At 43.6% G+C, this 21767-nt stretch overlaps 1 protein-coding gene, 1 long non-coding RNA gene and 1 pseudogene across 4 annotated transcripts in view; 1 reads left to right on the top strand and 2 right to left on the bottom strand.

The window, feature by feature from the left end:
- Window positions 1-21767, top strand: part of LOC144693003 (synaptotagmin-16-like) — a 188617-nt gene that overhangs the window by 62994 nt on the left and 103856 nt on the right. The gene's annotated exons all lie outside the window — the stretch shown is intronic.
- Window positions 1903-16289, bottom strand: LOC144693462 (uncharacterized). The gene is made up of 3 exons (XR_013579535.1): window positions 16185-16289; window positions 4088-4140; window positions 1903-2026 (listed from the first exon to the last, which is right to left on the bottom strand). It is a non-coding gene; the product is annotated as an uncharacterized LOC144693462 (long non-coding RNA).
- LOC144693530 (protein mago nashi homolog pseudogene) lies at window positions 2221-2529 on the bottom strand (annotated as a pseudogene).

The raw sequence follows: 21767 nt of genomic DNA, 5'->3' as shown, positions 1-21767 counted from the left end.
ATACGGGTCAGTGGTGGACTGCAATTTGAGTCATTGCTTTTGGAGTTCAGCAAACATATTTTGGAATCATTTACCCTTTCTGTATTTTCCAGACTAAATCCATATTGAAGGACTCCTTTTAACACCAGTTGTGACATGTTTACTTCACCATCGGCATCATTTTCCCTTTAGACTAATCGAGTTCAATCCCCTCAGGTGATCCCTGTGAAATGAATTTCCTCCTAATGAAACCAGTTACGTCGGCTCTGTTTTCTCACCGTTAATGCTGTCGCAGTTCCTGAGGTCAGCAGAAGTCAATGACGCATTGCCATGGTGATGAGTAAACCTTCTTCGCCTTCACTTTCACAAATTTGAAGCCTGACCTAGATTTCAGAAGCGTGAAAGCAGTCAGCACAGTAATGGCAATAACAATGCGCCAAAAGCATTGCCTGTGAGGAATTATCATGGCCAGGTCATACTGGGAATACCAAGGCCTCAGCTTACTTCTATCATCTCAGTGTTCTAGTGGTGGTAGCCTATTGAAGTAAACTAATGGCCATACTTCCATTGCTGCCACTGAAACTATGGGTTAGTATCACCTCAGAAAATATTCATGATATTCAAGTGGTGTTGGTGATGTTTCTCTGCATCCACAGGATATCCAGAGCCACCCAGAGACATCTGGCAGATTGTAAGCCTATTCCTTTTCATTGACCCCTTTCTCTAATTAATGGAACTTAAATTTTCCCCTCTGATTAATAAATATCCCCTGGATCCTAGCATGATTAGGAACATTGGAAGAGATTGAAGTTGGGCAACAAAATTCAACAAAAATCTATGTTCGAATGAGTTGAATATGGCTCTCTCTAAAGCACTGGGAGAAGCGTAGTGGCCTTGTCGCTGGACTAGAAATCCAGAGACCCCGGGTTCAAATCCCACCACAGCAGATGGTGAAATTTGAATTCAATAAAAATCGGAATTAAAAGTTTGATGATGACCATTTGTCATAAAAATCCACCTAGTTCACTAATCCCCTTTAGGGAAGGAAATCTGCCATACATGTGACTCCAGACCTATAGCAATGTGGTTGACTCTTAAATGCCCTCTGAACAAGGCCAGTTAGGGATGGGCAATAAATGCTGGCCTAGCCAGCGACGCCCACATCCCATGAACGAATTTTTAAGAAAAGTTTAATTATTTGTACCTCAAACCTTGTGAAGGCGAAATCCAGAAAATAAGATACACTCCCAAAATATTTGTGGCCCGTTCCAACGAGAGAGATATTCATGTTGTGCTCAGGGCTGTGGAGCGGAAGGATTTTGGTTTTGAGTCCCAAAATTTGTCATCTGCGAGAAAAGCAGCAGAGTCACTTCACCACATCATCCCAGATTACCAAAGGAATTACTTTACTCAATTAAATTCACAAATACAGCAACAAGGTTCATAAGCTGATTAGTGTTATTTAAGTAGCTGAGCCAATTATTGGGATATTCTAAACAGGTCACAACTCAGTTGGAATGGGACAAGTGTGAGTTGCTTATAGCTTCTAATCAGCTCCTTTTTCAAATTCATTCTCAGGATTTCTTGATGTCAGGGGCAGTCATGTTCACTTTGCCTCAGGGATTCAGCTCTTTTTGTCCACGTTTGGACCAAAGCTTTTAAATGAGGAGTGTGGCTCAGTGGCCCTGGTGGAACTAAAACTGAGCATCATGAGCAGGCCCAACCTGGCAACTGTGTCCTTGTTGATCAGTGGGTACTGCCAAACCATTGCTGGTTTTAGACACATCCTAATGGTAATTTTGGACCTAGGGCCCTGACCACTTTCCCCACGTCCATCCAAGATTACTTCAAGTATCTTGAATCACTGAATGCCATGTTCCTTTAAAAGATATTTAGACAACTTTTATTTTGTAAAATATTTTTGGCACCCCAGCTAGAGTATATTCCGTGCCTTTGCTGCCCTCAATGCTACCTCCATGCGGTGTTCAACATGGAGGAGTGAATTTCAGCGGAGAATCAGCTGGGGGTTCTCTTTCTCATATTTGATCTGAAATATTTTGTGAACAAGATGAAATCGTTATATATTCACATAAAAAAAATGACCAAATCTGCAATCCACGTGAGGCAAAGTTAGTTACTGTAACACATATTGAGTCCAAGTCAATTCAAGCCCTGTTATCTCTTCCCACTCTGACTGCAGTTCATACCTGAAACCATTATCCTTGTGTGAACACCAAACTCTTAGGGAGGCTTGATCTTGCAGTGCAACCCAATGAGACTGAAAACGAGACATTTCAAGTCCTGGGTCAGGTAGTAGAATACTCGCAGGCCCCCTGGATCCTTGGATTGATTTGCATCAATTAGAGACCCAATCTTAGATGTTGTAAATGAAATATGTTCATCTCCTATTACAATCTCCAGCTCCTGTCGTCCTACTTAGTCAGATGGGGGCCGCAACGCATTGTCTTCCTTTGTAATTTCACTGTCTTCTATGATTCCCTTCAGTTCTTCCATAACTCTTTCATGGGCACATGCCTCCTTCCTAATCATTAATCATTTTTGTAATTGCTGTTATTTGCATATCTGAGTTTACTCAACATGGTCTCCAGGCCGGCTGCCTCCACCAGACTTCACAGAATCCAGGGTTAATTGGAGGGCTTGCAGGACCACTCCCACCTGACTGTACGTGACTGTGCCCCTACCTTCTGCTGTTTCTATCCAACTCGTGGAACTGGACGTGCCCAGGGATGATGATGGAGGAGTCTGGGACGGCGGCCAGCATGTATAATTCTCTGTGGAATTAAGCCAGGGTGCCGCTTGACTAACCTGTGGGAGGGCTCCCCTAGCTTTGGCACAAAATATTACTGAGGAGGGTTTAGCAGGGCGTGCCTCTGACGTGTTCTGATTCGATGCCTATGGTTCAGCTGCTTGGACTGGTAGACGAATATGTTAAATCAAGGCCACATTGAATTAAACATTTACTAGTGGGAGACATGGGGCTGTGCTATCAACGGGAAGTGAACTCTCAGTTTCCTCAGGTTCCTGATTGCAGAATATGCTTTCCCACGTGGAAGGCAGAACAAGTGGAAGAAGAGGTACAGATAACTGCAGCCAGGTATCCCTGAGCAAATGAATTAGCAAAGGCTTTTGGGAAAATGCATTCAAATTGCTGCTTTTATACTGATGCCTGTTTAGGTCAGATTCCAGGAACCAGTGTCCGTAAATTGATCATCCGTCTTTACACACCTACATCAGCTCCTTTTAACCCAGTGAAAGAATTGTAGGTACAATTTTTTTTTGTCGGTCTGCAGTTCTGGTGCTGGGATAAATGAAGCCAATTCACTAATGTAAACACACAGACTTGACTGACAAACTATATGCTCTGGAAATCTGACCTAAACAAGTGTTTAATATAAATGGCCAGTCTCTGGTCAGGGGATGGCTCACAGAAGGTGGAATAAAAGAGAACTTGCATTTTAAAATGACTAATAGCAATTGCTTTCTTTTTCCCTCTGCAATGTAATGAGTTAAAAAAAATTGTTTTGTTTTTACTTCAACCTCTGCAATGTCTGAGTACTTCCATACTTATGCAGTAAGTATGAATGTATTTTTCCACCTTCCCCCTTTCCTCTCGCTACTAAATACAAAGTATAACGACACCAAGGCATCCCAGTCTACTGACAAAGCAAGTTGCTCAGAAATTCTTCTCCCTGCTGCATTGAAGGAGGTATTAACATATTTCAGCCGTTCTAACATAGTGACGAGTCATTTCAACTGAGTGTGTTTAGTGTTTGTACGCACACTAAACTTCAGAGCCAACGGTTGTTGTTTTTTAATGATAGTGCCACATGATGACACTAGATGGAGCTGTTGTACAGTCATTGACAGATACAGAAGTCTATTGTGCAATGGCACATTGATTTTATACTGTATTTATTACATTTCCATTTAACTGAAGAGCTAATAATCAGATTAAACATTTCAGTAAAAGCATACCCATTAGTTTATGAAATAAGCAATAATATTATGAATTTGTAGCTACTTTACCTGATTTTATATTTTGATGAAATTTCTTTAAGAGAGAAAATGCTTACTTTGCCAGACTTACATAAGGAAAGATAGCCAGCTGGATTTCCCCATTTTGGGTTTCTAATGCTTTGACTCCGGAAAAAAAACAAGTTAGGACAAAAAAAGATAGGAGGCAAAAAGAAAGTCTGACCTATGTCAAGTACCTTATTGTAACTTCTGGACATGTTAATTGAGTGAGGAACACTGGCAGAGATAGTGGGAGACCTGCCCTGCATGCTGTGCTGTGCGAACTTTACATCCATCTGACCAGGCAATGCAGGTTTAATGAAGGTGACACCTCAACTAATTCAGCATTCTGTCACACTGAAGCGTCAGCCCACATTATGTACACGGGTCCAGGAGTGGGAATCAAAATAGCCCGAAATGTTTCCTGGAACCCTGTTGAGGGCCCTTTACAACTAATGTAAGATAAAATCAAATGGTTTGAAGTTGGAGTCTATTCCATTCACTGGCATTTGAAGTGTTAAAATACAATGCAATCACCGCACTTTACTTCCTCCAACAAACTAACCCAGCTTTTCCAACAACAACAGCAACAAGTTGTATTGATAACTTAGTGAGAATGTTCCAAAGCACCCTACGGGAAGATTATTAGATTAAATTTGACAGTGAGCCTTGTAGAGGTATGAGGATAGGTGACCAAAAACTTGGTCAAAGAGGCTGGTTTTAAGGAGCGCATTAAAGGAGGAAGGCGAGGTGGAGAGGTTTAGGGCTTAAGTGGAGTGTTGGTGCTGAAGGAGTCTGAATTGGAGGAGCACAGACATCTTGGAGGCCGGGGATGGAGGAGGCTACAAAGATTGGGAGAGGCAAACCATAGGGAGGATTGGAAACAAGGATGAGAATTTAAAAATCAAGGCATAGCTGGACTGAGAGCCACTGTAAAATCAGAGAGTATGGGTGTGATGGGTGACCGGAACTTGGTACGAATTAGGAAACAAGCAGTAGAGTTTGGATGAGCTTCAGTTTGTGTGGGGTGCAAGGGGGGAGGCTGGCGAGGAGAGCATTGGAACAGTGAAGTCTAGGGGTAACAAAGGCATGGAGGGCATCAGCAGCAGATAAGATAAGGTGTGGCAAAGGCAGGTGATGTTGCAGAGGTGAAAATAGGTGGTCCTGGTGGATGGAGAGGATATGGGTTCATATAGAATGGCAGGGTTGTGAACGGTCTGGATCAGCCTTTGGGAGTGGTCAGAGAGATGGAGTTAGCAACTGGGGAACTGTGTATGGTGGGGACTAAAGACAATGGCTTCAATCTTCCCAATGTTTCATTGAAGGAAACACTCGTCTGGTATGTTGATGAAGGAAGTATAATTTCTGCTGTCGTATGTTTACACCACGAACTTTATTACAAATGAATTAATTTTGAATTAAAGCCACTGTTGTTTTGTAGGCAAATGCGAGAGCCAATTGGTGTACAGCGACCCACAAACAACATTGAGATGATAAACAGTTATTCTGTTTTTTAAGATGTTGATTAACAGATAAATGTTGGCCAGGACACTGGGAGAAATCCATATTCTTCTTCAAGTAGCACCGTGGGATCTTTTACATCCACCTGAAAGGGCAGGTGGGTCCTCAGCTTAACATCTTATCTGAAGGATGGGTACGTCTTGACAGTACAGCACTCCTTGTGTTGCTCTGAAGTGTCATCGCAGATTAGCATGCTCAAGTCCTGGATCTGAACTCCTGACTCAGGACGTAGAAGTGATACAGATGAGTCAAGGATAACACTTTAAATTGAGTAAATGCTGACACTAATTGGCAGTCGCTCTTGGGGAGGTCACAGAATGGGCTGGTGTGGGGTATGAGGGAAAACTAAGACCAACAGAGTAAGCTTGAAGCAAGAGCATACTCCTGGGTGACAGTAGAGGGAGCTTCAGTTTGCACAAGGCTGTGTTATATTTTTACCTAGTGCCAGTTTGTCTTCAATCTTGGGGCCAATCTCTGGTAATGCATCCACACATTATGAACTGGGCTGAGGTGTACATACTGACTTCGTTTAGAAAGCTTACATTTAAGGAAGAGAAGCGATCTTTATCACCTTACACAATTTGGATTTGAATAGTGGTCCCACTGTTCTGTTCCACTGTACTATATAATCATACCCAATCACAAAATACTTATGAAGTTGGCTTAATGATCTTAAATTTTGGGTGGAGTAAGTCTGTGGTGGGAGGCTGTGGAATGAAACATCTAGATAGCAACCATGTGAAGCAGACCAAATTGGGTGAAAAACTTTGGAAAATCATATATTTTTTATATATATATTAGTGATTTTTGAAGTGCTTACTAGGTTTTTCCAGTTGCCTAGGGAACAGCCTGCTTCCTTGGTTGCCTGGCAATTTGTAATAGTCTTACCACCGGGACCTTTTTTTAATGAAATGCAACCTTATTTGACTTTTAGAGATGGTATCAAAATCTCATATCGTAAGATCAATAAACGGAAACGTTTTTCTGTTCATTCTGCAGCAATTGCTATCGATAAACTGTGCTTCTTTCCGTTCTCAGACCCATTCCCTCAATAAGGTTAAACAATCCCCTTTCATAACCATCTATAATAGAACTTCAGGGCACAGAGGAGGCCATTCAGTCCATCGGACATACTCGTGCCGGCTCTATGAAAGGCTTCTTCACGGTCCCATTCTCTTCCCCTCTCCCCTTTCAATTTAACATTTTTGTTCGTCAATTAAGAAGTGTGAGACAATATATTTGGAGGGGGCAAACAAGGCAAGGGAATACACAGTAAATGGGAGCACAGTAAGAACTGCAGAGAGACTTTAGCGTGTATGTTCATAGATCCCTGAAGGTGGCTGGACAGGAAGATAAGGTGATCAAGAAGGCACCCACAGAACCATAGCAGTGTTATGGTGCAGAAAGAGGCCAGTCAGCCCATCTTGTCTGTGCTAGTCAAAATAAGATAAAAAAGAAACTAGCCGCTCTTTTAATCCCACTTTTCAGCACCTGGTCTGTAGCCTTGCAGGTTACAGCACTTCAGATGCACGACCAGGTACCTTTTAAATGAATTGAGTGTTTCAGCCTCAACCACCATGTTAGGCAGTGAATTCCAGATGCCCACCACCCTCTGGGTAAAAAAGTTTTTCCTCCTGTCCCCTCTAATCCTTCTACCAATCACCTTAAATCTATGCCCCCTGGTAATTGACCCCTCAACTAGGGGGAAACAGATCTTTCCTGTCTACCCTATCTAGGCCCCTCATAAATTTTGTACACCACAATTAGGTCACTGCTTAGCCTCCTCTGTTCTAAGGAAAACAACCCTAGCCCATCCAATCTCTCCTCATAGCTGCAATGTTCAAGCCCTGGCAACATTCTTGTAAATCTCCTCCGCACTCCCTCCAGAGCAATTATGTCCTTTCTGTAATGTGATGACCAGAACTGTACACAAAATTCCAGCTGTGGCCTAACCAGCTTTTTATACAGTTCCATCATTACATCCCCGTTTTTGTATTCGATACCTCATCAATAAAGGAAAGCATTCCAAATGCTTTCTTGACCACCTTGTCCAACTGTCCCACCCTCTTCAAGGACCTGTGGACATGCACTCCAAGGTGACTTCCTCAGCCCCCCCTCAATAACTTCCCGTTTATTGAGTATTCCCTTGTATTGTTTTCCCTCCCCAAAAACATTACCTCATACTTTTCTGGATTGAATTCCATTTGACACTTCTCCGGGATACTTGCCTTTATTAGCCAAGGCATAAAATACTAGAGAATGGGGAGGTTACGCTAGAACTGTATAAAAACACTGGTTAGGCCACAGCTGGAGTACTGCATGCAGTTCTGGTGACCGCACTACAGGTAGGATGTGATTGCACTAGAGAGGGTACAGAGGAGGTTATGAGGATGTTGCCTGGACTGGATAATTATAGTTTTGAGGAAAAATTGGATAGGCTGGGTTGTTTTCTTTGGAACATGGGAGACAGAGGGGAAACTTAATTGAAGTGTATTAAAATATGAGGGGTCTATATAGAGTAGACAGGAAGGCCCTATTTCACTTCATTGAGGGGTCCATAACCTGGGGGCATGGAATTACAGTAAGAGGTAGGAGGGTGAGAGGGGATTTGAGGGAAAATTATTTCACCCAGAGGGTGGTGGGGGTTTGGACCTCGTTGCCTGAAAGGTTGGTAGAGACAGAAGCCCTCAAAACATTTAAAAAGTACTTGAATATGCACTTGAAGTGCCATAACCTACAGGGCTATGGAGCAAGAGCCGGAAAGTGGGATTAGGCTGGATGGCTTCTTGTTGCCGGCACTGACTCAATGGGCCAAATGGCCTCGTTCCGTGCTGTAAATTTCTATGGTTCAATGAATTATTTATTCACTTCCATTTAAAAAAAAATTATGATAGATTCTGCTCCTACCATTCTTTCTGATGCCATAAGAACCCTTGATGTAGAAAGATTCAAACCTCTCCCTTTGTTCTTTGAGATGGTTTTAGAGTTTTGTCTCCCAGCTGCTGACTCATCGACTAGAGGAAATCTTTTTCTCTGTTTATCTTAATCAAAACTCGTCATAATTTGGAACATATCAGAGCCCTCTTAACCTTTTGTGTTCTAGTCAAAAGAACTAGTCAGATCTCTAGATTCCTTTCATAATTCAAACCTTTTATCGCTGGTATAGTATTAATAAATCTTTGGTACTTTTGAATGTTCTTGACATCTTCACAAAACAGGGCATCTAAAACTGAAGATAGTATTCAAACAGAGACCCAAACAAATGGTTTGGTTCAGCTTAACATTACATGTTTTTTTTTTGTGCCTTGTTCTCTATGTCCTAATTTTTAAAACCTAAGAATTTATAGTTCTTGAAAATGACTTTATCAGTTTTGTTCTTCCATTTTTACTTTTACAGATTTATTTTTCTGCAGCCTTAAATCTCTGCATTTCTTTACAAGCCTAGCAAGTACTTGTTAATCATTATTATTAAGATGTTCTCAAATGCTCTGTGAGTTCAAAGGCCGGGGGGGCTGGTGTCAGAGCGGAGAAAAACAAACTCCTTAGTGCCTGTTTTTTTTGGCATTACGAGTGCTGTTTTGGCTGCAAAGTAGCATCCACGGCCCACACGCCCATTCCTGGTGCAAGCTGCACCAGAAACGTTTTGGTGAGAGTGTGGCGCAGATGGAGGAAGTGTCTCCCAGAAGTGTGCAGAGTAGGCAGACTGTGCTGTAAATCAGCAGGAGGGCCTGCTTTGGTAGCACTGCCATTTTGAAGCTCAATGCTTCATATAATGCTCTCTCAAACATACACACACACGGCCAGACAAGCATCCAGCAGCAGGGAGGAGCTCTCCCACCCTGTGTTATTTAAGGGGGTCACCAACTGCTTGTAGATTAGTTGCTGATTGATTTCTGCTGGCTGTTGCTGCAATCGTAGAAGTGTCCAGTGCTCCCTAGAGCTCTTTAAGTTGCCGAAGTCTCCAGAGAGTGGTCTGGCCTTTTATTTGACTTGAAGGGTTCCGCAGAAACCCCTTGCTCGCTGACACGTGTACAGTAGGATGCAATCCGCTTGGGCTGCAGCATGACAGGAGAATGAGCGGAGGCAACACAGAGCAGGACAAACTGCTGGAGGAGGGAGGAGTGGGAGGAGGGCTCTCAGCAGGAACATCCAGGATGTTTGGCGAGCAACCCACCTACCTGATCCTCAGCAAGGAACAAGGTGTGAGAGGTTTGTGCTTCAGTAAGGACACTCTCACTGAAATCTGTCACCTGCTGCAGCCACAACTCCAATCTCAGGGAAGGGCAAGAACAGTATTGTTTGTGGCTGTGAAGCTGATCGTGGCAATGAACTTTTTAGCATCGGGTTCCTTTCAGGCTGAAGCAGGTAATGTTTGCAACATCTCCCAGTTTGCTGTCCACTGTTGCATAAGGTAAAGTAACTTTATTCGAGAGAGTTGAATACATTTCACTCTCCTGTCAAAGAGATAGGCAAAGCCAGCGTGTGGCTGTGAGGATTGCAGACCTCATCATGGTGCAGGCTGCCATTGACTGCCTACATGTTGCTTTGCGGGCACTGCAGGCCAACTCCAAAATGTATTGTAACCAAAATTGATTCCATTCCCTCAATGTCCAGTTGGTTGGGATCACACAAAACGTGTCATACAGGTCAATATACGATATCCTGGCAGCAGTCATAATGTCTTCATTGTACATTCCACAGTGCCATCTGCATTTGAGCCATCACACCAAGCCGGAGAGCGTCTGCTAGGTGACGGGGGTTATCTGCTGATGACATGGTCATGACTTTGGTGCGCATCCCACATGGGTAGGTAGCATGTATACAATAAAAGCCACGCTGCCACACAAAACATAGTAGAGCAGAACATTGAAATGCCAAAACAATGCTTCTGGAACTGGAGAGCTCTGGAGGAAACCTCTTATACTTGGCAGGGTGAGTGTCAAGATTCATGGTGGTCTGTTGCATGCTGCCCACCCTCGCAATCATGAGGGCACAGCCCTGCCATCAGGTAACATACAGACATACAAATTAGGAGCAGAAGTGGGCCATCCGGCCCCTTGAGCACGTTCAGCTATTTGATAAGGTCATGGCTGATCTGGGCGTGGTCTCGACTCCATTTTCCTGCCTACCCCAGATACCCTTTAACTCCCTTGTTAGTCAAGATTCTATCTACCTGTGTCTTAAAAATATTCATCGACCCTGCCTCTACCTCTCTCAGGGGAAGAGAATTCTATGGACTCAACCCTCTGAGAGAAAAAAAATTCTCCTCATCTCCGTTTTAAAATGGGAGAGCCCTTATTTTAAATGGTGTCCCATAGTTCTAGTCTCTCCCACACGGGGAAAAAGTCCTTTCAGCGTCAATGCTGTCAAGTCCCCTCAGGATCTTGTATATTTCAATAGGATCACCTCTCATTCTTCTAAACTCCAATGGGCACAGGCCCAACCTGTCCAGCCTTTCTTCATATGATAACCCTTTCATCCCAGGAATCAATCGAGTGTCCCTTCTCTGAACTAGCTTCTACATGATCAGTGACGTGTTGATCAGCTGAGGAGGAAGTGGAGAGTCAACCTAGGCAGCCCCTTTCTGGCTGGGTTGGCTATCAACCACTCATCTGACTGCATTAACAACCAATAGCAATCCCGTTCTCCATTCAGCAACAGTCCAACCCAGACCTTACCTCCCACTGTCACTCGCCATCACAGAATGTACAATACAAAAATAAAAGCCAACATAAAATAAACATTTCAACCAACTTTATAAATGAAACCGGAAGAATCAAACCATGCTGTACTGCATACTTACCAGACTTGTAAATTCTTTTAGTGCCTGTCCCAGTATATACCTACACAATGCTACCCCAGTGGCTACAACATAGAGTTCGGTGGAGTGCTGCTGAGCATCGGTGGAGGAGCGAGTGACTGTTTCTTCATCTTCATTGTTGTCTTGCTCTTCCACCACTGCCTGGCCAGATGGCTGTTCTTGGGTATCTGAAAGGAGGAAAATGCAAGGACAGGGTTGTGGTGAGAAAGGGTTGAAAAGTAAGAGGTGCTTGCTTACAAAACCTGCAACTTGTAAATCAGAAGACCGTGTGGGAAGAGGGCGAAATAAGATGTGAGGAGGAGGATTAGGTATGAAGATACTGTCATCTTGGATGGTTTCAGCCATGTTGCTGGCCACGGCCTCAGCAATGACCATCCCAATGTAGGAAACCATTGTTTCCTCTATCGGGTTAAGGTCAGTTTTACCTGACTACCGCTGATTGGTTGCTGCTGCCTCAGGTTATGCATCCACTTGCTCTGCAGAAGAGAGGATATTATGTCAGTGAGTGTGGTGCAATCTGTTTGGGTGATCTGGCTGTCATGGTTGAATATCTGGCAGTGTGTGGAAGCTGTGAGATGTGGGTGCCTTAGGGTGAGGTGAAGCACTGAATGCTAGGCATGAGTCTTGAGTGATAGAGATTGTTGGTAGGCAAGTGGTGGGGGCAGGGGTTGATCAGTCCATGAGGCTAGTCATGCAGTTGGTAGAATATGGCATTTGAAGATACATTCACTGACCTTGACCAGTCTTGTGAGGTCATTAAACTTTTTGCAGCACTGAATCCAGTTTTTGGGGCTAGACTCCTGGCATTGATCGCCATGGCTACCCAGTCCCATTTGCAAAGTGTTTTCTGGAGGGCCTCCTGGCCCTGGTGGATAGATAACATCTCCCCTCCTCTCCACCCCCTTCACCAAGACATCAGTGCAGTGTCAGTGAACCTTGGAGTCACTCTCTGCCATGTTGCGCAATAATTCACTCTCCTTCCTGCTCAGATTCTCCTCCGCAAATAGTTCCATCACCTGCACCAGCCAGAGTGTGTCTTCCTTTTTAAGTGTACAAATTGACCTTAAGTAGTGGTGGCTAGCTTTAATTGAAGATAGCCTTACACAAACTTGGAACCTACCACTCAGTAGCACATGTAGCAATGGCTGCATGAAGCATGAAGTTGATGAGCAGCCTGCATGAGAAGCACTGGGCACGTCTCAATAGCACATTGCAAACCCCGCATGTTTTTTGGGAATGATTGAATTTTCCCCCCTATTATTTTACTCCTGTACTAGATGTAATATCTTCTTGTGAGTCAAAAACTGGGCCCCGCCCCCCGCTCGCTGACGTGTAAAGTGACGGGTGATGACGTCGGGTGGAACTCCTGACTTCACCGTGTCCCACTTAAATTTTCAGGTCGGTGGGGACGCAGCAAAATGCGGCTGCCAACCTGTCAATGGCCAATTGAGGCCATTGACAGAGTCATTAAAATTTAAGTGGGGTGCGGTGATGTCGGGAGTTCCGCCCGACGTCATCACCCATCATTTTACGCGTCGGCGAGCGGGGGGGGGGGCGGGGCCTGCTCGCCGACAGGAAAATCCTGCCCCTAGTTCCAATCCCATCTTTGTTCCAACCCTATTTCTGTCCAGTTTTTGACTCATTGCATCTAATACAAGAGTCATTAAACTAATTAATGGACCTGCCCGTCCAACCTTAAGGTTGGCGGGCAGGCCAGGAGCCCTGGCGGGGAATAGAAAAAGCATGAAACCTCATCCACGGGTGGGATGAGGTTCCATGTAGGTCTTAAAAAAATTAATTAAAGTTTTAAAAAAAATTATGGACATGTTCCAACTCATGTGACAGTGTCACATGAGGGGACATGTCAGAGAATTTTTTTTTCTTTATTTTTAATGTTTTTGACAGTAGAGACGATCTCCCTGAGGCAGCGCTTAGCCCCAGGGAGATGAGTGCGCTCTTTCGTGCGCATGCGCACTCTCAAGTTTAGGGAATTCCCCCCCCGCCCGCACAGGGAGCGCATAGTGCTTCCGTGTGGATGTCACGCTGGGCAGGCCTTAATTGGCCTGCACGTGTAAAATGGCACTGTGCCCCCAATTGGAGGGGCGCCTCTTGCGCGCCCGCCCTTCAACTTCTACTCCGATGGTGGGGGGGGCGCGGGCGGAATCCTGCCCTAGGTTATGTCACATTCTGAATGGAATATATTTTGAAAAACCATCTTAATATAAAAGGAAGCCATGCATTTCCCTTCAGTCAAAAGAAGAGCACATTGCAGGGGGGTGGGGAAGCCAAAATGGTTAAATGGCCACGTGAAAGGATAACTCTGACCAAAAGAAAAATACTTCCACAGACTAAAAGAAAATGACTCTCAGGAGAACAGAGCTAGGTGTGAAGCTCAGGTAAAGGCAATGGAAGTAATTAATAGAGCAGCTGAAGGTCATTGGAGATGCTGATGCTGGATAAGTGTATTAGCAACAATAAAAATCATTTTTTAAGATATAACAGGAATCAAAAGGCATTTGGCTCGCTTCTAACATATGTTATTTAATGTAGGTAAATGTAGTTTTATGCATGTTGATAGGGCTAATGCTAATCTTGTATACATGCAGGATTCTGATCTAAGGTTATTAAGCAGGAAAGAGACCCAATTGTTATGGCCTATGAATTGACTAGAGCTGTGAGACTATATCAAAAGCAAATAGAACATTAGGATTTGTAGTCAGAAGAACCAACATAACACAAAATGTGCTTTAGTTAGGCCTCATCTTAAATAGAGTGAATGGTTTTGGCCCCATCGCATGATGCAAAGATAGACTATTTGAATTTGAGTGTTGATTTGCTGTAAATGTAGAAAAGGAGCTGTATGAATTTCTAGCTGTGGTTAATATTGCAGTGTACAAATGATAGATGAGTATTAGTTACTGTGTCAATTTGAACTCGTTTTCATTGCCTTTGAAGATTAGAGAGAAAATCTCCAAGTGTTTTTTCCTGAATTGCCGAAGGGTTTTTATTGCTCCTTCTTGGAGATTACATGGCTGATAGTAGTAGGGAGTCATTGAGGGTCATGATGCTGCTTTGCATTGCAATTATATGGGACAGGCTGTACTGAGCAACTGCTCTGTCAATTTTATGTTTGTTTGTTATCTGTAAATCTTAACAATGATAGTTTATCTGTAAACCTTGACAATGGCAATTCATCTGCAAATCTTAATGTCTCCAGAACACAAGGGACAGAAATAAGTTGGGGGAGAAGGGAGCAAAAGGGGATTACTTTGAAGAAAGGAGAGTTTAAATTTTAGAAGTTTTTTAATACATCGCTCATTCTACTTAGGCAAGAATCGGAGAAGTGATCAACCGATGCAGGATACAATCTTATCTCTTGTCAGCTTTCCAAATGAGAGGAACCCTGTATTAGAGTGGTGTATTTTACCTACTGTGCAAATTACACCATCAGCACATACTAGTCTAAAATTCTAGATTGTATCAATGTGTGATCTCAGCTGTGTTAATGCTACTTGTCAAAAGCCTCACCTCGGTTAGGGCAACTATAAACTGCTTTAGGAGCAAAGCAGAATCTAGAAGTAGCAGGCAGCGATTGCCAATTTGTGATTGGACCAGTGTTTTACAAACTGGAAGTCAATGCTAAGAACTAAATCAGTGTGATTTAACCTTTGTTCCTTTTACTGAGATTTGTATACAAGGTTGTAATTTGGTGCTTTCCAAGGGACTTTGTTTTTCACTTCTAAACCTATACTGAGTACACGCATTAGAAGTGTAGTACAGTGTACTGATTATACACAGAAAAATATACCATGAGATAACTGGACCTTTTAACCCATCAGTTAATGAGCTGTTGGTGAATTAGAGACAGACAGAGAGTTCAGTGCAGGAAATAAAAGCTGCATTTTTGTGGATTGTAACGTATTTTCTCATTTAACATCTTTAAATCATGGAAGCTACCTGTTCTTTCTGAACTAGATACTTCAGACAGGAAGCCGAGGGAGGCATTTCTTCCCACTGTCTTATTCTATTGACACAATAGCTCAGTGATAGCTTACTTGCCTCTGAGTTGGAAGATTGTGGCTTGGAGACTTGAGAATATAACCTAGGATGGCATTACTGTGTGGTAGTGAGTGCTGCATTGTCGGGGGAGAGTGTGGGGGGGTGGTGCCGTTGATTCAAGAGATTGTGCTGTTTGCCTAGTTGGATGGATATAAAAGATCCCACAGCATGATTCAAATTAGAACATGTGCTTCTCCCTGTCTGTTTGTTAATAAATATTCCTTAATCAACAGCACTGCATTAACTGGTCATTCATCTCACTTCTGTTTGTGACACTATGAAGTATGCAAACTGGCTGCTGCTTTTGCCTGCAAAGTAACAGTGACTACTCGTCAAAAGAAATCAATTGGCTGTAAAGTGCTTTGGGATTTCCTGGCAATATGCTAAGGCGCCACATTTATAAATGAGACTTCTTGAAAAGTGTGAAACCAGTAAATTGACACCAAGTGTTGACAGTGATGGTTGTTCATAAAAATACAGAAAAGATAGATAGAAAGGGCAGCTCTTTCAGGACATTTGTTGCTATAGCTACTAGGGAACATGACCTCTTAACGCTCACCAAGATCCATACAGTTCTTCAGAGAGGTAAGAATAAATAGCCTAGGGGTTTTTAGCCTATATCCAGGTTAAAGAGTGTCCTGGAAAATCCCTTTGACCCCCCCTCCCACCCCACCACACCCCCGCCCCACACCCCCTCCACAAGGCAACGACAAACAAATTCTAGGAGATAACAATGATCAAAAGGTGCAAACCCTAATATCCCACCTACCTTTTGTACACAATGATATCAGTTTCCTCCAGGACCTTGTTCATTTCCCTTCTGAACGTTTGCAGTGAATCTACTCCCACTGCACGAGCCAGAAATTTATTCCAGAGGTCGTTGACCCTCTGTGAACAGAAAAACCTCCTGACATCTAATCCAGTTCTGTGATTACACAACTTGTACACACGTCTCCTTGTTCTCGTTGTTTCAAGTAAGCTGTCCATATGTCATCATTTTAAATGATTCAATCAAGTCTGCCTGAAGTTGACACATTCCCAAAGTAAAAAGGCCCACCTGCTGAACCTCTTGAGATAGCTCAGGGTTTGTAAAGCAGGTATTCATTTATTGGTCCTGCTTTGAACCTTTCCAGGGCCTCTATGTTTATTAATATGTGAGATATCTAATCAAGACCTTGTACAGGACAGTATTTTTGTTTTGTATCAGATCATCCTACTGTTATCCTTGCTTGCCCTGTGGCTTCTCTGCACTTTTCATGGGCCTTCATCACCATAACACCCAGGGTATCTCTCCCTTTCAACAGACTTCAGTTTAGAGCCCATCATGGTTAGTGCATGATTGGAAGTAGTCCTACCAAAGCACATTTCTCTACATTAAATGCCATTTACCAGCTGCAGGCCCATTCCCTCATCACACCTAGACCAGAATTTAATCTTTTGTTTTCCTCAAGGGTTCTGACAAGCATAAATCTTCATGTCGTCTGTAAAATTGCAAACAGTATTACCAATACCTTCACCCAGATCATTGATAAGGTCATTCTGAAGAATTAAGATGCTAAAGACTATCCATGCAGAATCCCACTTGTGACCCATGAATGGCAGCCCTCTTTCCGTGAGAATGCAAATTGCATCCCATCCTACCCAGAAATTGCCTTCCATTCCCCCCGGCATTGATTTTCCCCAAATTGGCTAATTAGTGGCCAGAGGGTGCGTTTCTGCCAATTAAGCTTGGTGGACGGACTCTTAAAACTGGAGGGCCTGTAGGAAGCCCTCTAGCTCGGAGGGAGCTGCAGCCAGCTGCCTCACATAAAAGAGAGAGAGAGAGAGAGGGCACCTCTATTTTGAGAATCCTGCAGAGTAACATTTAAAACTTTTCAAATAAAACATGGCTACCGCTGCCGGCTACTCATCATGAAGCATGAACCCCTCCACAGGGCCATTTGTGGTTGCCACTGTCAGGCAGGCAGGGGAGGCCTCAAAGCCTGCCTGGGACATGGGACCCCAGTTCAGGAGGCTGCCTTAAGAGAGCTGGCTTGTTCCTGATGATGCAGTGCCTAGCAGTCGAACTGGAAAATTCAAGCTAGCCTCTGACAATTAGCTTTAAGTGGTCATTTATTTACCCCAAAATAAAAGCAAAATATTGCAGGTGTTAGAAATCTGAAATAAAAACAGAAAATGCTGGAAAAACTCAGCAGATCTGACAGCATCAGTGGAGAGAAAGACAGAGCTAACGTTTCGAGTCCGTATGACTCTTTTTCAGAGCTCAAGAGAAGTAGAAATGTGGTGAAATGTGTACTGTTTAAGGGGGGCGGAGCAGGTGAATCTGGATAGAGGGCCAGCGATAGGTGGGGGCTAAGGAGAGATTGACAAAGATGTCATGGACAAAAAGACAAAGGGGAGTGTTAATGATAGTGTTAAGGGCTAAAGAAGGTGCTGATATTGGCATTAAGGTAAGAAAGCAGAATGTGTTAATAGCAGAATAAGAGTCAGCATTCTGTGAAAGAACAACATGGAACAAGTAACAGATGGCCCTTTTGGGGTGGGGTGGGGGGAGGGTCAATGGTTGGGGTAAAAAGAATAGAAAAAGGGATTAAAAAGGGGGAATAAAAAGGGAAATAAAACAATGAATAAAAATAATCATTTTATATTTATATATATTTTTTATTTAAAAAATTTTTATTCATTGTTTTATCCCCTTTTTATCCCCCTTTTAAATCCCTTTTTCTATCCCTTTTCCCCCAATCACTGCCCCCTCACCCAAAAGGACCATCTGTTACTTGTTCTATGTTGTTCTTTCACAGAATGCTAACTCTTGTTCTGCTATTAACACATTCTGCTTTTTTACCTTTATGCCACTATCAGCACCTTCTTTAGCCCTTAACACTATCATTAACACTCCCTTTTGTCTTTTTGTCTATGATATCTTTGTCAATCTCTCCTTAGCCCCCACCTATCGCTCACCTTTTATCCAGCTTCACCTGCTCCACCCCCCTTAAACAGTACACATTTCATCACATTTCTACTTCTCTTTAGCTCTGAAGAAGAGTCATATGGACTCGAAACGTTAACTCTGTTTCTCTCTTCATGGATGCTGTCAGACCTGAGTTTTTCCAGCATTTTCTGTTTTTATTTATTTACCCCAATTGGCTACCTGCCATTTGTCCTTCTGCCCCGATTCAGTTTCTGGGAAAATGGTCCTGAGGGTGGGATGGTGCCAGCAAAGTGGCACACTGGCCAGTGGTGCAAATTTTCAGGCCCACCTGTCTTCACACTTGCCCCAAAAAGGGGTGAAAATGCTGCCTCTCCGCTCTGAACAAGGAGCCCCCAATTTTGCACTTGTGCACCTCCCTGGTGTGTAAGCTCTTCCTCTTCTTACACCTCCTCATCCTAATGAGATGTATATCCAATGTTACACAGTAGTCAAGGGTCTACTGCTTTTCTGTGCCTTGATTTCAAATGGCTAATTTGCTGAATACGTTGCTTAAAAAATGCACTTGTTAGACTCAAGTAGATAGAACACGTGGGCAGTGAGGTGGATGACCTATGTACTGAGGTTTCCTCTGACTATTGAGAAAAAAAATTAAAAGCAATCCAATTTGCCTTAAATGTCGGAACTGCAGTTAACCAAACAGTGGCTGTGATTCAATTGTCTGAGCAATACTCACCAGTCTGCCCCGAATTCAGGATTGAAACTAAGTTAATCATAGTCAAGCATTACATAGAGGGAGCAGAGAGGAGAAGAGGATCACACTTGTTGGGGGGGGGTAATTTTGAATTTGTCATTGTCGATTCAGCCACCCATTCTACATCTGTAAGCATGGAAACGAAAATAGAGAGAGATGTTTACCAGGCGGCTGAATCGATATCACCTGTTTTCCACTCTCACCCTAATTCGAAATCAGTGGGTTACAGGATCTTCCTCTGATCCGCTTTTTAAATGTCCCAGACAAGTGAAACGATGGTCTCCTCTTAGACTGCAGTGGAATGAGCTTGCTGTCAACCCGGGTCCTGGTGCATCTGTGTTCATAAAACAAAACTACCAATAATTTGGCACCAATTGAACAATCTCATTCTGAGAGGCCATTAAACTGAATGGAATTGTATTGATGCACCACCTCCAGCTCACTGGAAAATTGCTGAAATGCTCCAATTTAAAAGGAGGTAGAAGTGTTGACCCCTATCAAGACAAAAACCACTTCACCACCAAGCTATTACACTGCCATTTATATCTATTGATCGATTACACCCTTGGACTAAAAGTGCTGAACTTGGCGGGTGCCAATGCAGTTGAGCATCACAAGATCAGTTTCATTGTTGCTTACTAACAGACATCAGTGGGGAGTAACTGGGGAACTATAGTATACTATTGCTCACTGGAGTTACAAGACACAAGGGACGTAATGTAGATCACGGCGTATAAGACCCTTTTCTCGGTGCCAAAAATTGTGCTTTTGCATATACTTGGCATATAAACTCTCCTTTTCAGTTACAAAATGCTAGTACTCGGCCTCAATTTTTCACCCTAGAAATGCATGTTTTACTTACCTTACTGTAAGTTGGCACACGGGATCAAACAGGCAATATGGGTGGGCTGTGTTGTGAAGAATGTGCGGGAGTTTAAGACGTGCCCACACAGAATAAACAGAGCACGGTGAATGAAGAACAGAAATGAGTCCTCCAGCAGAACGAATGAAGTCCTCCAGCTAAAAGTCAAAGCATTTGCCAACTCACCAAATAACTGTTCTGCAGCGAGGGAATCCAGTGTGAGTGAAAAAGTGATGTGAGAATGGAAGGAGGAGGAATCTATCCTGAAGAGGATGCCCAAGACCAAAATGTGCCTTGAGAACAGGGACCAGTCACTGGCCTGACCTTGAGAAGCATGTATCGGAATGGGTTCTCGAAGATCGTCAGAATTGTTACATCGTTACCGGAAATGCAATGTGCATACACGCACTCAGGTGGGAGAAATCAAACCCAGAGTCCAGCATGTATTTCAGACCAACAGGTAGTTGGTGTAGCCACTTTTTGGAATGAAACAGTCTAGTGTTGTGATGGAACATCAAGATTGTTTAGAGACTGCCAAGAGATCTCAATGCCAAAATTACCAGTTTCCAGCGATTCCTCATCAGATAGTGGCAAAAAGTAAGTACCCATTAAGTGACGTCTGCAACCCGGATGAAGCGCCTGTGAATTTCAATATGCCCAGCAACCAAACTATGGAGTGGAAAGATTCAAAACAAGTTCTAGTGAAAAGGACAGGATAGGAGAAGACTAGATTCATGTTGGTTAAACCTGTATGGCTGCCGGAATGAAATTAAAGCCTGTGGTAATTTTCAAATGTAAAACCATGCCGAAAATCAAGTTTCCTGCAGAAGTTGTTGTGCCTGTCCATGACGATGGTTGGATGAATGAGGATGGAGCGAAGTTATGGACTGGTGATGTGCGAAATGGGTGCCCTAGTGGCTTACATAAAGAATGCAGCTTATTAGACTACTGTGCATTTCCTGCGACCATGTGATCAGATGACCAGGACCAAGGAGACTTGGGCTGTTTGTGCTGTACTTACCCTGGCTTTTATGCTGATTTACTTAAGGCTTTTCACAGCAGGCCAGCGTAACCTAACTAAATCAGCTGGAGTGTCAAAAGCACTTCCGATAATGTTCACCGCACCCCCTTCTGATAATGTGTACCAGCACCACCCCACTCACCTGCAATATTCACCCTACCACCCCCCCCGCCTCGCCTCCCAGGTCAATGTTGATCCCCGCTTTCCCGGACAGTACTCGGTCCCTCCTGCACTCCTCTCTCCCCAGTTGCCTTCTGGAATCCGGGACTCCTGTCCGACCAATGTCAGAAGATTCAGAATTGAGCATTGTTGGGATCAAGGGGGTTTGGGGGGGATGGGGGGTGCGGGGGCAGGTGTTGGATGTTGTTGGGGTTTGGGGGTGGGGCTAAGCATTATTGTAGGATGAGGGGCTGAGCATTTTTGGGGGTCGGGGGGGCTGAACATTGTTCGGAGGGCTGAAGGGGGGGGTTGTTGAGCATTGAGGTGCTGATGAGGTAGTGTTAGTACTGTCAGTGAGAGGAGGTTGTGCAATATTGAGGTTCACAGCTCCATTTAAAACAATGTAAATCAATAAACTGAAGACAGACCTAAAGGGGTGTGGCTTCAGTTGATGATGAGAAAAGTGGGTGTGGCTGCACTGGAATTATGCTCAACAATTGGCTGCCTGACTTTGTTCATCCCTGCCTCCCTGCTGGAGCTGTCATTGGAAGGTGCAAAGGCTCCAGTGTAAAATGGTCAATGGCAGATAAATCACAGTCAGTGCCGGATGCACCCTCTCCGATTCTG

The sequence above is a fragment of the Cetorhinus maximus genome, chromosome 18 (genome assembly GCF_964194155.1).
Source record: "Cetorhinus maximus chromosome 18, sCetMax3.hap1.1, whole genome shotgun sequence".
NCBI classification, from domain to species: Eukaryota; Metazoa; Chordata; class Chondrichthyes; order Lamniformes; family Cetorhinidae; genus Cetorhinus; species Cetorhinus maximus.
This window is presented reverse-complemented; position numbering and strand designations above follow the sequence as displayed.